Source organism: Diadema setosum, chromosome 19 (genome assembly GCF_964275005.1).
Source record: "Diadema setosum chromosome 19, eeDiaSeto1, whole genome shotgun sequence".
In the NCBI taxonomy this organism is placed as follows: Eukaryota; Metazoa; Echinodermata; class Echinoidea; order Diadematoida; family Diadematidae; genus Diadema; species Diadema setosum.
The window spans coordinates 30,434,065-30,446,907 of record NC_092703.1 but is presented as its reverse complement, the minus strand read 5'-3'; positions in this window follow the sequence as shown (position 1 = coordinate 30,446,907).

Sequence of the window (12,843 nt, the reverse complement as noted above, 5' to 3'; positions counted from 1 at the left end):
CTCTCCAAAGCATTTAGTAAAAGCTATTATGATGTCATCATTCCCATCTCTCTCTGTTGCACCAGGCTGTGCCGGTAATTAAATGACATCTCAATTAGCGATGTTATGTCTCTATACATCTCACGTCCACTGCTATTGGACCCTGGGACCATTGCATGCATGTGGCAGATGTGTGTGAGATATAGTACATGCTGTTCTCATTTGCAGGCACTTGTGGATATTACTATGATAGTTCTGCCTGTTTGTGTCTCCTTGTTTACATCTGCACTGTGATTGAGATGTGTATATATCAGTAGAGTAAATAACATTCCCTTCTGAACTGATGAAAAAAAAAGCTAAAGATAAAACCACTTTTACCTCTATTAGTCATTATTTGTTAAAATGTTATACCAGGATTAGGCAAGTTTGAAATTGATGTACAATGTCTATATCTTTATTCCTTTTAGATTAGCTGAGATATTTGCAGTTTTCACCCTCTGAACACTAGTCCTGAGTATTCTCTGGCTGGGGTAAATGGGAAATGTGTGTTATCGGAAAATCAGTCCATCTTCAATGCATTAATTAAATGCAAGTTAGAGCTTGTTCACATCAACTCAGTCTCAATGATGTAATTATGATCCGGTAATGTCTGATGATTTGCACTCAGAATTATGAATATGAATTGCAGAATAATGTTATACATGGAAGAAAACATGTATTCATTTTATTGAGTAGAAAAAGACACTCTTAAGGTAGCCAGCTTAGAGTACATTATTACCGATTGTAATCTGTCTAATCAATATCATCAATATTGTTGGCTGAGAACCAAAATGGTGTTGTTACAATTTTTTTTTTTTTTTTTTTTTTGGGGGGGGGGGAATATTGAGTTATTGGTATTGCATAGTAGAGCATGATCTCTATATTATGGTGCTAATTGTGAAATTATTTTAATTTTCAGTAAAATGTTAAAAATCAAATCCTCAAGGGTGCTATTTTATTCATTATCTGTAACAATCCTTAGAAATATACTCACTTTTGATCAAATGAGCTTTTTATTTCATGAATATTAATTGTTTTGTTTTAATTTACACTCAGTTCTTAGTACGCAACAGCGCCCTTTTGGTTCTCAGCTGAAGATATGGTGAGCTGTCAAGGAATTACCATGCCTGTGTATTAGACTTGGGTCTCTGTCTCTGTATCCCCTTTTTCTTTTCTTTTTTCATCTCTCATAAATATTCATATTTAAACATTCATTTATTTATATGTATATGTATGAAATATGCAAAATAAGCAACAAAGATTTATAGATGTGTATAGATGAATCCCACATACTTTTTGCAACTGAAATCAATATTGCCATGTGAGATTAATGAATGATTATACAAGCATCCTTGCGATAAGACTATAGGTCCTCTCATTTTCACTGGGCAGACCAGCCCTCCCACCCCATCCTGCTCCTCCCTGCCCTGCCCCACCCTGCCCCTCCCCCTGTGGAACAGGGTAAACCTGAGGACATCTGAGGTTACTACTACCTCAAGGTTCTGCTAGCCTTCCATCCTAGGCTGGGCTTCATCTCTGTGTCTTCCTCTTCTGACTAATCAGATACCTCTTGTATCTTTCCTCCGACAGGGGACAATTTCTCTCTGTGAGATGGTGTTCTCCTTTGATTTAATAATCTGTTGCCATCATCTGTCACACACTCTTATTTTCTGTTCATTTCCATCTTATTTTGCAATTTCTCATTAGGTTATAGGCCAATATAGCAATGTGCTGTTTTTATATTTGCATGAGTGTATATGCTAACAGCCTCTTTCTTGCCTTTGTTGGAAAAGAAAAGAGCGAGAATAAAGCAGCTAGGCTGATTTCATGTTCGTTTGAATATGTGACCCGCTACAACAAAATGATCCTAAAGTCGGGCGAGGTCAATTATTTGAAAATTGCATGACACAATTCCCTAATCTTTCTGCTTTAAATTGATATATAACATGTCTTATAACAATAATCGGCTGTGGAGATATCGATGTTTAAAAGAGCGCATGTCAAGACGTCTGGGAAATCACTGTTTGGAGAAAAGCGCCCTAAAAGTTCTCCTTGAAACGCAATCACAATCAAGAGACACGCAAGTCAGTATTCACCTCCGGACAATAGAAGTTAAGCCCTAGCAACCCCCGAAATGCTCATTCAAACACAGCGTCGGCGGTCTCCTCACCGACCAATCAGTGACCAGGATGTCAGGAGAAGCGGCTAGGCATAGCGCAACCCGCCCGCACGCACCAGTCGACTGGGCAGTGTGCGAGCTTCACGCTTCGGTTAGCGGCAAGCAGCAAACTGACCAATGAGATCGTTCTGGTCGTTGTTAGGGGCGGAGCCTATGTGTGGCGCTCAATCCAAATGTTCGAAACAGCTTCTGCTTCGTTGAAACGCCAAAAAAACATGGCCCAGAAAAACGCTATTTTTTTGTCTTTCCTTTCATCATTTTGCTTCAAAATTTTGACAGATGATAGAAGACATGTCAGACTCTAATAATATGTCAAATTCAGAAAATCGTAAGTTTTGACCAATTTTGATGCTCTAACTTCAAACTCGATTTTCACGGCTTCGACCGTGCGCGACTTTAGGACCATTTTGTTGTAGCGGGTCACATATGAATATAATGCAACTAATGCTTTAAGTCATACTGCAAAATACCTTATTGCTTGCGGTAATTCTGTTTGTCAAAGTTTTAGTGTCAAAATCCATGAAAGTAGCAGTTTGCAATGGACATTTCTTGCAATATATTTGCTACATTTTGTCTACTTTGACCAAGCTTTTTTTTTTTTTTTTTTTTTTTCAAATCCTATCCAAACTCCCTGAAATGTCCGTTCCAAACATCTCTTGCCTTAATCAATTAGGACAGGCTCTAAATCCTGTATCAAATAGGGCAATGATGTAACAGTGACACAAAATAGCAGATATTATAAATTTGATGAACTACTGTAAAACCAGAAATGTTTGCATGTATATTGATTTTGCGAATTTTGCGAGAGCTAAGATTTGCAAATTTGAAATGCACGCAATAGTTCTTGTCTATCCTCTGCATTGAATGCCAGTGGCAATTGGTGAAAATTTCATGCCGTGAATAAATCTTGCTTTGCAGTAGGACCTAATTGGTCTGTAGTACTTGTAGGTTCAGACCTTGGGATAAGGAGGGTCTGAAGTACAGACTACATCATTTCCAGATTCTCATCTGGCCTTGCTTCATCTCCTGTTTTTTCTCTTCCTCTGTCTCTCCATCTTCCCCCCTCTCTCTCTATCTCTTTCCCCCTCTCCCTCTCTCCCTCTCCCTGTCTGTGAGACACACTCTCCCCAAGTGTTGTGGTGATAACTTATCCCATGGGCCCCACTGAAAGTGTGGCCAATACCAACAACAGACTGGTCCCTCCCAGCTAGCCTAGCCATAAAGAAAAAAAAAAGTGTGTCCTTAGAGATGAGGTCAGAAGGACTGTAAGAAGAGGAGAAGGAGGAGGAGGAGGAGGAAGGAGAAAAGTGCACCAAGGAGCAAGGATTGCCACGACAGCAGTGACATATGATGCTGTTGCTCCTCCGGCATCATCTCACTGCATCCATGGAGTAGGCCTGTGGTGTATCACTTGACCATCCCTCCCTCGTGGTCAGTTTGTAAAAACTCTGTTATAAAAGCCAGCTCTTGTTTTGGGGGGAGGGGCTATTGGTAGTCCCAAGAAGTTTCATATAGTGAGCATAATTATGTGCCAAGCATAGTGATGCCTCCGCTGAACACAGGCAATCGTGACTGCCAAGCGGTACTGCTGTAACTTGACGTCTACTTCTAGGCATCTATGTGAGGTATGTATTCCAATGTGTTCCATGCTCGGCGGCGCCCGGTCCCCTGGCTCCCAGAGTCAGAAATGCCCATGTGTGCATCTCATTTTTGCCTGAAGGGGGTAACGGTGAAATAGATATACCTCGCAAAAGAGCCGATGTTGTGCCATTGGCAGTGAGAATGGTATTTCTACTTCCTCTTTGTGTACAGTCTTGATGTACTCATGTTCTGAAATGTGCGTGATGCTCGAAATAGTGATGTACCTTCCCAGCAAAGCAAGGAAAGATGATGATATGCATAGTGATGATGATGATGATGGTGATGATGGTGGTGATGATGATGATGATGATAGTAGTGATGATGAGTTTGGAGATAAAAATGATGATAATGATGGTATGATAATGATAACAATGGCATAGCAATAACAATCATTATCATAGTTCATATTAGTCATTTGTGATGAAAACGATAATGATAATTAGAATTGCAGTGATGACAAAATAATAATAGTACTGTTCTTGATCAGTGATGTTGACTATGATTTTATGGATTCAGTGCATTCTTCACAATACAATATTCTTTTCCTGGTGAGATATAATAATTCTATCACTGTTACTTTCTTTGTTGATGATTGATAATAACCTGAATGTTCACAAAATTCTGCCTTTACCTTCACCAGCATGCATTCATTGCACTTTATTTAGAGCATGAATGTTTGTGACTAGTTGATGATTTCTAGGAAAAAGCAAATTATTTCCTTCTAATTTCCTCCTTCACTCCATCTTTCCACTCACTCTGTTCATCTGTCTCTCTCACTCAATCTCTCCCACTCTTGCACGTTCCTTTTGCAATCTTTTTTTTCCTTTATTGGATAAAGATGGGTGATCAGAATTCAATCTTCAGCCAAAATATTCCAAACATGTCATTGTGTTGCACCATTATTATTTCAGCAGACTCCACAGCCAGCTCTCTCCCTCTCTCTCTCCCTCTATCTCTCTCTTTCTTACTCCCACGACCGTCAGACCATGCACCCACAAGTATAGAGTCCGCGTGCAAGTTAATACTGAAGTCCTGCAAATCGAATTACTGTCGGGGGTTATGGCTGAGAAGTTCAAAGACAAAATATTTGTGACAGGCAAGAGTGCGGGGTTAACATTCGGAACGTGGCAGTGACACCCCGCTGGGCTTGGAACGATGTTTGATGTTTGATATTTAGGATGTGTCACATGACCACCCCCCCCCCCCCCCCATCACCATCCTAGGGTCATTCCTCAAAAGAAGTCCGGCTTTCATTAAACCAGTTTCTGGCTTTATAGGGCATGGCTAACTGATTTGGTCAGATGCTATGCTAGTATATGAATAGACAGAATACCTGTATTTTGCAATCAACTTTCTGGATAAAAAGTCCTAAGGTGTAAAGCGTTCAGTCTTTTCGTTAATGCCAAATGTTTGCCTACTCTCTGTTTATTCCCTTTAAGTAGCACTTCAAACAAATAGCCAAGTTTGTGTCAATGAGGTTGAATTAAAATGCTTAAAGAGACTTTGATTCATTGGACAGTTAGTTTTACTTTTAAAAAAAGTAGATGTCAAGCAAGTGACCAGTGCATCATCTTGGTGAAATTGGACTTGTAATGATAATTTCAATGTCCAAGAGTCATCCACAATACTGTCAAGTTGACACATAGACAGAGTCATCATCTACTTCAATTTTTATATTAGTCATTAGGCAATAATTGCTTTCAGTAGTCAGAATCATGGTCTTGTATCAACAAATGTTTATCATATGAGTGACAGCTTTCTTGAATTTTGGCTTTGACTCAAATCTGTTGATTACTGTAAAGCAATATATTTTCACAGCATGAAATTTTCACGAATTAGAGCTAACGGCTGTTCTTCGCGGCATGGAATGTTCACTAATTGCCACTGGTATTCAGTATATTTAGTATAGATGAGAACTTTTGCGTACATTTAAATTTTGCGAATGTTGGCTCTTGTGAAGTTCGCTAAATTAAAATGCATGTGAACATTTCTGGTTTTATGGAATGTGTTTGTGTGTTTATAAGCATTCAATGCTTCCTTAGCAGGAACAAAAACAGAACCCAAATCAATTCTAATCAATCAATTAATCTAATCATTTAACCATCTCAGTGCTGCTGCATCAAGCTACTATTGACATCTAATGCAGTTGGTTTCCAAATGGTGATGAGAGAGTTAATATTTTTTTTTTTCATCAGCATTGTTTATATCTGAATACAATTGCTCACAATATTCGGCGCGGAATATCGTCAGCTGGATTAGAAACTCCTCAGTTTGACCACAAGGGCAGCAAATCACAGAGTCGAGATGATTGAAATCAAATTAGATCTCTCTGTCATTGTTTGAGAGCAGGTCTTTTTTTTTTCATTCCATCATTGTTTTCGGATGTAATATCCTCAGCCGAGTTCTTCCCCGTTGATGAAAATGTCAAGCGGGAGCGTCACATTGTCTGGGCGCTCTGAGTGTGCGTCTCGCTTTGCTCACTCGCGGGCTTACGGCTATCAATATCTCCGTCACAGTTGGACCTTCATGGCTTTTCTTTTTCCCTCCACAAAAGGAGGAGGGAGGATCTAATATCACGATGAATCCAGATGCTAGTCAAGCAAAGAGGACCAGATGCAGACTTGAACATTTCCAGCAAAGCAGCAATAGAATTCATTTTTATTCTTCTCCTTTCATTTTTTTTTTTTTTAATGCCCTCGGTCTGGTAATTAGACTACATACGCACATTCAAACCAACCTCAGCCATGGATTCATGCTTGGGGTCTTCCTCCTGCTCTTTATGACTGGCTGATGAGTGAAAACTTAACTTGGTTGTGAGAGGAGCAAGTGAGCAGCAGACAAAATGTTTGCATTTCACCGGGGGCTAAGCTCTAATGATTTTGTGCGGAGTGAAGACCTGTTAGTTTAAACGGTAGTAATCTCCCTGTATGCAAAAAAACAATGTTCGCAATCGCATGTCCAAAGGAGTAGATTCAAGGTGCAGTTGTAGGGTACCTGTAAACGCCAGAAGTCCTCAAGAAATATTGATATATGAAATTAAGATGACATACATGATGAGAGTAGGCTAATGTGGCAATTGTCCAGTCACCAGGGGCTGATCAGTTTAGGATGATGGATGAGCACTCCTCATCTTTTTGTGAAGCACCATAAGAGGAAGAATTTTTGACAGTAATGGTAACATTTTTATGAAAACCAGGATGCCAGTCAGATTATGGCTCATACTACCTGAGGCAGTCAGGTATGCATCTTAAAGGGATCGTATTGTTTTGGTTGAGACCTAATTTCAGGTTTCTAACATTTTTTGGTGAGATAATGAGAAACCTCTTATGAAATATGAAAGAGCATGTAATCCTATGAGGAATTCAACGTTTATTTGATGAAAATTGGTTTTGAAATGGCTGAGATATCCAAAAAAAGACAATTCTAATAAAGTGTGGGACCCACACTTTATTACGATAGCTTTGTTTTACTTTGTTTTTGGATGTTTCAGTCATTCCAAACCCGATTTTCATCAAATAAACTTTGAATTCCTCTTAAAATGGTATCCTCTGTACTATTTCATAAGTGTTTTCTAGGTATCTCGCAAAAAGTTAGAAGCCCAATTCTCATCTCCACCAATACTGTACCATCCCTTTAAATTTCAGATGGCTTTTTATCTCGTGTGGCATCATCCAGTATTAATCCTCAATTTTGTCAGATATAGCGAGACATGGAATCCATCCCCCCCCCAAAAAAAACAACAAACAGACAAACAAACAAAAAAACTCTCAATAAGTTTTGTGTGTTTTCACCAAATATTGATATTGGTCACAACCACATGCATACATTAGCTGTGATGATGGTGTCATCATCTTATGACATACTTTTGGGATGCATTCCTCTTTAACCCTTTAGCCACAGAAGATTCTGTACATAATGGCCTGTGGTTCACTGGAAGGGACAGCAATGTCATTCTCATTTCGACAATGTTCTAAATGATATAAAATGGCTCACTACATGTTTATTTTTGTCTATTAATGCTGAATGTTTATTTGAAAGCCTAAGACTTTACCAAGAGAATAGTGTGTCACAGAGGTAATTCTGACATACATTTGTTGTACTTTGGCCTTTTTCAAATTACGTATTTATATATTTCCTTTATGAAAACACACACAAAAAAATGGTGAAGCATAAAACTATGAAAAAGAAAATGGACAGGCAGTTTTGGGCGGTTTCAGTGATTAATGGGTTAACTCTTGCTCTGCATTGTTTGCTGATTGGCACACACTCAGGAGTGTTTTCTTCAACGATTTGCACAGATGTTTGGAAACTAATTGTCATTTAATAGCGATTACCTAATCCCCTAAATCCTGCTGTGTCACCATGACCTTCCTATCAGACTTAGGCACATTGCTACACATTAATGGGCTTGGTAATTTTACAACTAGATTAAGTTTGGATGGATTACTGTAAAACCAAAAAACATTTGTGGCACAAAACTTTTGCAAATTGTCACTGGCATTCAATGCATTGTGTAAACACAGCCTTTTGCATGCATTTTACTTTTACAACTCATGGCTCCTCACTAAATTGGCGAAAATTTCATGCACATGAAGATTTCTGGTGTAAGAGTATTAAATGTAGATGAAAAGCTTTGTAAGTAAAGCTAAACTCCTTTTGCGCATAAAGGGTTAAATTATTTTGAGCCTACTTCATGTGTGCATCCCTTGGAAGTGTTATCTTCTTTTTTTTTTTTTTAAGCAATGGCTGAGTATTCACTCTGAAAAAGAATCTAGCAGGGGAGCCTGGATATATGAATCCCATCAAAACAAGACTCTTTCATCTAGCTGTCAACAAGAGAAGGTTTCGTGAACTCCCATTTGCTGGAGGGCGATGTAGTGATGGTGAGAAGGTATGGAAAAGAAGGAGCGGCAGAAGGAAAGTAAAGGGCACTGAGACGATGCGGCGTTAGGGATACTGCGTATATACGCAGAGGCGGGGATAATTGAGTGTAGGAAGGGAACGTTGGCAGTGAACGTAGAAAAAGGAAGAGCAATGAAAGGAGAGAGATGCAAAGATGAGAATCGAGATGCCATTTTGCCTCGAGGAGTTGGATCGGTATGAATTCAGATGCGGGGAAATGTAGAGTGCATATCAGTTGTAAAGGGGCCTGCCTGTTTCGTATGCTGTATAATTCAACTCGACAATCGAAATGGACTTCTGCATCCAAACACCAATTATCATATCAAATTGACATGATTTGGTTAGCTGAATTCGCAGACGTAAATAATGGCTCGTTGATGTTTAGATATGGAGAGATGTTGATTGAGGTTCTCTTTTCTCTAGTCATTCTGTTTTCATTAATTAGTTCGATTAGGTTCGTAGGTTGAAGGAAAAATGTGTTAATTTAACTATAATTCAATTGATTTGATGTTTTGCAGTCTTCAAATATAAATTATTTACAAAGCAAACTGTCTTAAGGTCAGAGACATTATAAACCAATATTCCCTTAGACTACAAGGTATGAGATTTTGTGTTACAGGTAGTGAAGTGAGCTAAAACTTTAAAAAGCTTTGATGCATATTGCTCAAATATACTTAAACTGCAGTAATTGTCAGTAATTCCCTATTGGGATGCAAAATCTACCTCAGAATGTTCGTGTTTTAGTTTGTGTCTTATCTCAGTAGCCTGTGGCACAAGTCATTACAGTCATTCTGTAAATGCATCATACTCAAAACTTTGATGTATACTCACACCTGACGTACATCTAGGCACCATGATACACATCGACTCCAGTCAAATATTGTAAACCAGAAATATTCGCGTGCATTTTAATTTTGCGAATTTCGCAAGAGCCAAGATCTGTGAAATTAAAATGCACATGAAAGTTCTTGTCTACACTCTATGCATTAATTGAGTGGCAGTTCACAAAAATTTCATGTTGCGAAGGAGTCCGTTGGCTCCAACTTGCTAAAATTTCATTCCGCAAAATATCTTGCTCTACAGAGCCAAAGTGCCAGTGCAATAGAGAAGTTTTTATATCACTATGATACAGTGACCATCGACAGTGACTGATAGATATGACTCCATTTTCTTTCCTATTGCTGTCTGTTCAATGTAAAATCTGAGGCTTCTAGATGGTACAAACATCACAACACAAATGTCAATCCTTTTGGTGGTGCATGATACGGTTGCAAAAATTCAAATGAGAAACTATGGTAGATAAACAAAGCCACAAATTGATCGAAGAGAGTGTGGCGCAGTGGTGCTACATTATGGATTATGTTTGTAACATGTTTAATATCATGTGCAGCATTCAGCATGAATGTTTGCATTTTGAAACGGGGTCATGTTTCAACAGTTTTTCTTTTCTTTTTTCAGATGCATTGGAGTAAAACAGCATCAAACTTACATTGTAAATAATCCACCCAATAATTGGATAATTTTGATTAAATTGTCGCTGCGATGCTTTTAAAATGTGACGTTTTCTTATCAGATGAAGTTTTAACTTGTTTTGAATTCCCCTGTGAGGTAACTGCCTTGGTACATAAAGGTTAGTGGATGTTATTCTCAGAGAAAAGCCTTCCCAACTTCCACCATGTTTAAAAACAAAGATGTTATTTGGTGCCAGAATATTCCTGTTTGTACAAAGAGATCTTATTTTGGGGCAAACTTACCCTCACAGATAAACACAATGTTCTTTAAACAAGGGGCAACAGTGTAATATGTAAATGTTACATAACTCTCATTTCCAATACATGGTGACTTGATGAAATTACTGTGGAACGTGTGATGAACATAGAACTGAGAAAAGAAATCCATAGGCACAAAATGTTCTGCATCTATATGGTGTGCAATGCAAAGATTGGCAGAAAAGAAGAGGAGCGTTGTGGCAATGCCTCCGTCGATGAACTCCCTCAGTGGAGTCTGCCGCAGCTTTCAGGCCGTTTGTACCTCACTTTGATTAGTGAATTCTGTGATGATGTGGAGGTGTTATTGAAGGGGTAGCCTCCACACGCGAGCATTTCTCCACGTTCCCGTGGCGTCCCGCCTACGCGCAAAGACGACACAAGTGTATTCGAATTGATGTTTGTCTCCATTTGAGAGGCAGAAAGGCATGAATTGCATCCATGTGTAAAGACAGTGCATGATTTTGAACTGTTTCCATGTAGTTAGAAAGATGTGCTTGTTGTTGTTTGATCTTTATAGTATATGCGATGTTTCAGAATGATAATTAGGATGGTTGGTAAATGGGAGTTTTTGTGAAGTGACTCAATGCGTACGGCACAGAGCATACACAGTGTCATGAACTTACTATGCATTTTATATCATTAAATCCAAGACTGTATTGTTTCAGACTTAAGCATTTTTTTTATCAGTAACAGTATAAATTTGCTCTATATGCCTTGCAAATAAAAGCAGAAAGAATCTTCAATAAAACAAAAAAATCAAGTGGGGCGAGCCACGACAAAGAGAGGATTTACTTATGATACTGTCGATCATCAAGAGATATCATTGAAAAGGAAGAGTATGATTCTGTTATTATATTCATGGGTTTGATATTCAATCTCAGTTGTGCATTTGGACTTCAACTTCATTTTTGCTGTAAAGTGATCAACTAAATGTATTTTACCTTTCTGTGCATATCATGTGTATTGTCTTGCCACTAATAAAGCTATGGCTAGGTGTTTTTTTGTTCTTCTTTACGGATTAAAAATCTTGATTGAGTTAATTTCGATTTGATTAGCTTGCGCTGAAGAGTTCAAGGGAATGTTGAAGCCAAATTATGTGCAGATTCTATGGCGCAAGAGAATGCGCCTCCATCATGTTTTCGTGAGCGCACATGCACGCATGTAAACAGGGCTACATTCTGGGAGAGATTGATATTCCCGGGACCCTTTCATTTTGCGGCCTTCATATGTGAAGTGCATTTTGTGCCGCTGGGGGGAAGACTGAACGGTTGATTGTGGCAAACCTTCTTATTCTTAGCCGAGAGCTTGAGATACAGATGCCGAAAAGAATTGGAAGAAAAGGAAGGGAGACAAGAAAACATAGAGATAGGTGGAGATAGATCAATGAACATAATATAGAGTGAGAAAATAAAAGAGAAATTGATACGACAGAAGTGAAGAGAGAGAGAGAGAGTGCATTGATGCATTCATGTGTATCTGTGTGTGTGTGTGTGTGTGTGTGACAGAGAAAGAGAGAAGGAAATTGATTATGTGTCATAACCATCTTCTCACACTCACATGTGACATATTAATTTATTGTATTTGGGAGAAACAGGATAATCTTTTTTTTTTTGCATAAGAGGATAGCAATATCTTAGAAATGATGGAAGAAGATATGAAGGGTTTGTTTGCAAAAACCGATAAGTCCATTTTTGAAGATTTTAAAGTACGATCTCTGTCATAAAGTACAAAATAATACCTTTTAAATGATATATTGGTCACTACATATAAAGGTATATTTTTGAAGTTATGGTCAAAAGAAGCAAAAATTTTCTTATTATTCTCTTTATTTTTCTTGACCTTTAATCGCAAATATCTCCATTTAGCAAATATGGACTTATCGGTTTTTGCAAACAAACTCTTCATATGTTGCTCTTGTCTGGTGGCCTTTCTTGCAGTTCATCGGACACAAGTCAGGGAAGATGAGGGGGAGAAAAAGAGATACAGGGGAGAGATGGAGAGAGAAAGAGAATTATTATCTCTGAATCATAAACAGGCTGCTCCATCTTTGTTGAAGTTAAATTGATTTATATAACATACACTGTATCCTCAGGAAAGAATAATTGTTCTCATTAAATGAAAGAACAAATTTAATCTTGAAGGTAAAATGCCGTTTACAGAGTATGAAGCATTTTATCATAAAGCTCGTTTGTAATGCTATCAGAGGTTACGCTGTAAACAAAATCTTTGACTAGATCGATGTCATTTGACTGTATAAAAAGTTCCTTGTGTATGATGGTGTGTGTGTGGGGGGGGGGGCATGGTATGGTGAAGAGAAGTGGGCATAACTTTAAA